This window comes from Euleptes europaea, chromosome 8, assembly GCF_029931775.1.
Source record: "Euleptes europaea isolate rEulEur1 chromosome 8, rEulEur1.hap1, whole genome shotgun sequence".
Classification (NCBI taxonomy): domain Eukaryota; kingdom Metazoa; phylum Chordata; class Lepidosauria; order Squamata; family Sphaerodactylidae; genus Euleptes; species Euleptes europaea.
This window is the reverse complement of record NC_079319.1, coordinates 93,592,344-93,599,263: the sequence shown is the minus strand read 5'-3', so window position 1 is coordinate 93,599,263 and position 6,920 is coordinate 93,592,344. Positions and strand designations below refer to the sequence as shown.

Sequence of the window (6,920 nt, the reverse complement as noted above, 5' to 3'; positions counted from 1 at the left end):
GAAAGAATAGTATCTTGTACCAGAATCATGTGAAGGATTGAAAAGAGAATTTATGTGCTCCAGGTGGGAAGACTGTTAGAACACTGGTCATTCTGAATCAGCAATGAGACATGCTACAGGGTAGAATTATGTTATAGTTCACTCCATGGACTGAAATCTATTTTACACAGTGAAAAATTCCTAATTCCTTTCTTTCCCATTAGTTTCTCTGAGTCTATTTAGTTAGGTTGCCAGCCATCACTTACCCCTGAAAAAGATGATTTGATCACAGTTATCCATGCTCTCATCAAAGCTAGGCTAGACTACTGCAATGCACTCTGTGTGTGGCTGCCTTTGAAGACAGTTTGGAAGCTTCGATTAATTTAAAATGCAGCAGCAAGGTTACTATCTGGTATACATTGTAGAGCACATATTCACTTGTAGCACATTGGTTAATGATTCAATTCTGGGCTCAATATAAAGTTCTGATTATAAGGTTTAAAGGAGTACGGGGTAAAGTTTCTTAAGAGCATTTAAAAGATCACCTGCTGCTGCATGAACCTACCCAATTACTTTGACTATCATCTGAAGCCCTATTCCATGTGCCACTGCTATCTGAAATAAAGTATGTGGCCACATAAAACAGAGCTTCCCCCCACCCCCTGTGATGGCATCTCAATTATAGAATAACCTCCCCAAAGTTATTCAGATTGTGCAGAGTATGCTAAGGTTTTGGTGCCAGCTAAAGGCATGCTCGTTTATCAAGCTTTATGCTTGTTCGTTATTTTTCTGTTTGTTTAAATAGGAAACAAAACAACAACAAAGCTTTGAAGATATGAAACAAAGCCCATCTGGGCCTCATGAGACTAGGATAAAAAAAGAAGAGGAAGGAGAAGAGTTGGTTTTTATATGCCGACTTTCTCTACCACTTAAGGAAGAATCAAACTGGCTTACAATCGCCTTCCCTTCCCCTCCCCTCAACAGATACCCTGTGAGGTAGGTGGGGCTGAGAGAGCTAGTTGGGTTCCCTAGTTTCCCCCACACCCTGACCTGGATAACCCAGGCTAGCCTGATCTTGCCAGATCTCCAAAGCTAAGCGAGGTCAGTCCTGGCTAATACTTGGATGGTAGACTACCAAGGAATACCAGGGTCTCTATGCAATGGCAAATCGCCTCTGTTAGTCTCTTGCCTTGGAACCCTTACTAGGTTGCCATAAGTTGGCTGTGACTTGACAGCACTTTACACACACAGTTTCCCCCTCAAGGGTCTTGGGCCTCTTTTCCAATTGCTGCTGGTGTTCTAAGCATTTCCCAGGAGAGTCAGAGATGCTAATCTAGTGAGAGAAGGGAAGGACCAGAGACAAAGAGCACAAGATGATTCTGCAATTGAAGAGAGGCACCATGTTCAAGTATTTAGTAAGGATTGCTAGGAGCTCGGAGGCAGCAGCATCTGCTGAAGTGACACATCTGCTTGGTCTTGTATGTGTAAGGAACAAAACAATTCAAGTCATTCAACACAAAACCCACTTATCTCCAGGAGCTGGTTCTTATTTCAGAATATGCAGTCAGTTAATTAGAGGGAAATCCGTATAACTAAATAGTTTTTAGTTATCCTATATGGAATTTTTTTTAGTGTGCACAGAATGTTTAAAATAAAAGTATAGCCTAAGCAAGTTTAAGATAAATGTTACTGTCTAAATTGTACATCAGTTTTGCTGAGCTGGAAACAAGTACAAGGTTTGGCCACTGGAGTAATTTTTGATAGCACAAAATGTGGCTGGAAAAACTAGCAGCAATTCAAATTTTGCAGAGAACTCACAATTGGTGCATGCTGACAATTTATCGGCTTGCTTGGGTTGTGTATGCCCCAGATTTGTCATACACGAGGGTTGCCAACCTCCAGGTATTAGCTGGAGATCTCCTTCTATTACATCTGATCTCCAGCTGATAGAAATCAGTTCACCTGGAGAAAATGGCCACTTTGGCAATTGGACTCTATGGCATTGAAGTCCCTCTCCTCCTAAAACCCTGCCTTCCACCCCAAAAACCTCCCACCATTGGCAAAGAGGGACCTGGCAACCCTATCAAACCCTATACGTAAGCTACCTACAAACTATTTATTTAGGAAATTACCAAATTTAGTCATTAAAGTGAGCACTGGTTGAAAATCATCTTCAAATATGCAAATACTCTAAATCACAACTGGACTGCAAACTGCAAGCAACATCCTTGAATACTAGAAAATGTGTTTGCTTTTTATTGAGCACCCCAAAATTAAAATTGCTCTAAAATGTTTTTTTGGGTTTTTTGTGCATGCAAGTATTCATACTGTTTTTTCTTGGCTATCCCTGTCTCCTTCAATGGTCAGCCCAACCCACTGGACAGAAAAAAATGTATAAAAGAGGTTGTTCTTGATCTAGCTGGGATGTGTGTGAGGGAAGTTATTATTGTCTCTTTAGTATTCCAGTCTTGCCTATTTTGCCTGCCTGACTTGAAAAGCTAAGTACGTTCAGGTTCACTGAGTGTTCTGAATTGGGTCATGAATACTTTGTGCATCCTCTCCTAGTAACCAAATTTCAACCCAGTCAATTTTGAATCTGTGTCAATGTGAGGGTTGCTATTGAGGATTGCCTTTGACTGTGCTGGTTCAAAAGGAACACATACACTCAAAACACAGGTAATTTTAAACAACAGCAAAAAATAGACATTAGAAAGAGGCAGAAAATAAATGTTATGCTAGTGTAAAAGAATAATCTGAATTTCAAATTTTGGAAAAAAAGAATTAGGGAAGGTTGAACATTGCTCCTTGAACATTGAAGGACCCTCTCCAAGGGCTTAGCTTCATGAATCTGTATTATGTAAACATGATTACCATGCACAATAAATAAATATGAAATTCCTAACAAGAACAGGGTGGTGCTGGAGAGATAGCATACTTCTTTTGTCTTATCCCCCTTTTTCCCTAGGCTGCCTCAAATGAATTTTTTAATCTAGACCATCAGAACTAAAGACAATACACTCATTTAATGAAACTGCCCTTTAACAGCAACCAGAAGTCATCATAAACCAATGACGATAGATGGATAGCAAACAGATGATACCGCATCAATTCTAATTGACCAGACAGACTAGTGGTGATTGGGATTCAGGGGTGGATAAGTGAGAAATGCAGAAGGCAGGAGGAGACCTGAAGAGCAAAGACTGTATCCAGAACTGTTAAATATATGTCCACAATTTCAGCTAAAATGACTGCAAAGGAACACAGCTCTGATCAATTTCAAGTCATGGTTAAATCTCACTCACTATTACAAATGTTTTTTTCCCCATCTTACCGGTGGTCCACAGAGTGGACAACATGTTCTTATGCTGGGGTGCCATCTAGCTGCTTCACAAGGTCACATCCATCCCTACAAATCTCCTTGAGCCCCACTGCACAGCAGAGAGAGTGTTTGTAATAGGCAACATTGTGATCCTAAACACTGTTATGTGAGAATCAGTCCCGACAAAATCCACAGCAGTTGCTGTTAATGTGTTGAAGATCCCAGCACAGGTATGCACAAATGAACCAATTTGTCTGATTCTTGAATTAGCACATTCATGGAAAATGCAGAAAGCCTACCAAAGAGCAACCTCTGAATTCATTATAGAAGGATCAGCAATTCCTTCAGCGACACTGGTGCCTTAAGGTTTTCATTTTTAAAGCAGCTTTGGGAGACCATTCTATTACCATTTAGGCAATGGATTTCCTGAAATATGGACATCCACATGACAACTTCTCTAGTATTAACAGATTAAATTAGACCAAATGCTGCTGTGATGGACTAAGGGTTAATATCTGTCAGTGACTGCAAGTGGGCAGAGCTTAAGGGAAGAGACTCTGAGCTGCTGGAAGAGAAGAGGTCTTTTACTCTGGGTTCCGGTGTGATAGGTTGTGCCTAGTGTGATTGGGGCAAAAACCTGAAGGGTGACAAAAGAGAAAGTTTTGGGAGAAAGGTCCCTACTCTAGTCACTGAGGGGAGGAATAGTCTCTGAGGAAAGAGATATTCCTGGCCCAAGTGTTGTGTGAAAATTACTTTAAGTGCTGTGAAGTAATTCCACAGAGAGATAAAGGAAAGGAGAAGGGAGAATCTCCACATTTCCTAGTTTTGAGCACAGAGTATACACATGAACCTTTGTGTGCAGGTTATGAGACTAAGCTACCTTAAAGTGTTGGAAACCTAAGTTAGATAAAATATCATCTGTGATGTATTGGTTGAGCAACATTATATGAATTTATCGAAACTTTGCACCTTTCCTTAATACTAGTTTTCCCTCCCATACCTTTCCCTGTGAAATATAATAAAATTCTGTTATTTTATTGATGAACTGAGTAATGCCTCTGGTGTGCCAATTGTCTGAGGTAAAGTGAAATAGGTGACGTGGGAGAGATTTTCCCCCTTAGTCACATTTCTGTAAGTCCTTCATATGTGAAATTTAGTTAATACATTAAATCCATCTCTACTTACTCTTCCTTCCTCCACTAAAACACTTCAGTGAAAGTACTATAAAGGAACACTATCATCATCACTTTCATCATCATCATTTATTAGCTGACTTTCTACAAAAAAAAGTACATAAAATATAAAAAGCCACAAATTACAATCACAATGTAAAACTGTCAATAGATGGGGGGGGGGGTGGGACTCAACTACCCAAATGCCATCCTGAAAAATAATTGTCTCCAGCTGTCTCCTGAAGATCGAAAGTGAGGGGGCCTAGCACTCCCTCTGGAGGTTATTCCATAAGCAAAAGAGAAGGAGAGCATTCAAGTACAACCCAGAGATGTAAGAATTAGTTATTTCCAGAAAAAAAGAAAGATAAGAGAGATACACAAGCTATATGTACCAAAGGATTTGTCTTTCTTTTGTTGTTGGAATGCCTAATCAATTTACCAGACAATGGATTGCTGATCACTTTGGCCATGGTTAAATATTGTCAAATATTCCCTGGAGCCAATGACGGGGGGGGGGGGGGGTAATGCCATTATGGTGACAGTTTCTCTCTTTTAATTCGTTATGGTATCATTTGTTAACAAGGGCTGTTTTCTTCCTAGCATTGCAACAATCAGGGGCAGACCAAAACATCTCCTACTGGCTTGATGTTATAATGCCAAACATTTATTTAATAGTTGTTGTTACTTTACATTATTTCTGTTTTAATTCTTTTAGTAGAAGTGTGACTACATCCTTACCCTGACTTTGTGTTACCTAGCCAAAGAGAAGAAATGTTCAATTATTTGTTTATATTCATAGAAATTTTACCTAACATTGTTCCCAAACAAAATCAGCCTCGTGGTATAAAATGATAGAAAAGATCATCTCAGATCTTCGTATCTGATAGATATAACAACTTCTAGTCTTAGAGACGCTCTCACATCACTTTGATTTCAAATGATGCCCACAGAGCTTCTTGCTGGTTGTTTTTTGAAAAAACCCTGGGCTCAACGTATCTGTACTTGCAGTAGCTCTGTGGAAGATCTTCCCCATTATATCCTAGCCTGCCCTCTCTACATTGAGCTTTGGAATAAGTTCCTGGCAAATGTTCTTTCCATTTTACACTTATTATCTGTTGCTGATAAACTAATTTTCTTTCTTTCCGATATTGACCCTTTTGTTTCTTGTAAAATGGCACTTTATGGCCTTGCGGCCAGGAAAATCAAGGCAAAGAAAGCCATTGAATGAGGAAAGGAGCCAAACTGGTGTATTTTAATCTCGTGACTTTTAATGGTTTTTTTTTATATATATATTGTTTTAATATTGGGGTTTTTTTTTACATTCAATCTTTTTTATTCAGCAAAACTGAAAATACACGTAATTATACTTTCTGACAGAAGTCCACATTATGCTGAAATGAAAAAGGACTGACTTAATAGTTCAAAATACACAGCAGAGGCAATTCACTTCTTGTCATCTGACCACTAATTTCATAGTTCTTATAGGTTTTCTTCAGTAGTTCCACTGTCACAGCATGGTCAGCTTTTCCATATCCTGTAGAAAGACCAAATACATGGATTTTCTTCTCTTTGCTATTATGCTCAATTTTTCCTCCTCCAAGGCACTTGCATACAAAACCTAGTTTCTCCATTTCAGCATTTATTTTTTCAAATATGTGATTGTGGAACTCGGAGGCAGCAGTGCCCCTGATGATATCGTGGTACTTGTCAGCCTCATGCTGCACTTGCACGAGAATGTACTTGAAGATGCCCTCCTGGTTTATCTCCACCTTGGGCACCAAGCTCAGCTGCCCGGCCATTGCCCAGCCTCCTTCCGGAGGGTCGCCAAACAGGTTGTAATGATTGTAAAGGCCTATGACCATACACAATAAACATGACTGACTGACCTAACATTGTTTAATTTTTAATTTGATTGTAATTGATTTACCACACAACTGACTGAGTTACCACTTTAATTGATTTTAATTGATTACCACTTTTGAAACAGTTAATTTCATTAGTTCAAAGTCAACTAAATTGTTGTGTAATTAACATGAATATCAAATCTACTGAAAAATAAAGTATATTTTCATTGTTCTAACTAATGTTAATTACTTCAAAACACTTCCCCACTTACAATCTTTTACCTATGTTTTATTGTCAAGGGACAAAATCCCTTAACACTAGTTAACTCTAGATCGAGGACCATAGTATATATTTTGTGACACCAAATCCAGGTTTTCCATCAACTATGCACCTAGTAGGGGGTTGCAGCTAGTCTGGTGTAGTGGTTAGAGTATTGGTCTAAGATCTGGGAGACCCATATTCAAATCCCCACTCTGCCTTGGAAGCTTGCTGGGTGACCTTGGGCCAGTCACACACTCTCAGCCTAACCTACTGCTGTGAGGATAAAATGGAGGAGAGGAGAATGATGTAAACCATGTGGGATTCCTATTGGAGAGAAAGGAGGG

At 39.3% G+C, this 6,920-nt stretch overlaps 1 pseudogene; it reads right to left on the bottom strand.

Moving 5' to 3' along the window:
* Nucleotides 1-5,898: 5,898 nt before the first annotated feature.
* On the bottom strand, nt 5,899-6,269 carry LOC130481955 (14 kDa phosphohistidine phosphatase-like; annotated as a pseudogene).
* Nucleotides 6,270-6,920: the final 651 nt, after the last annotated feature.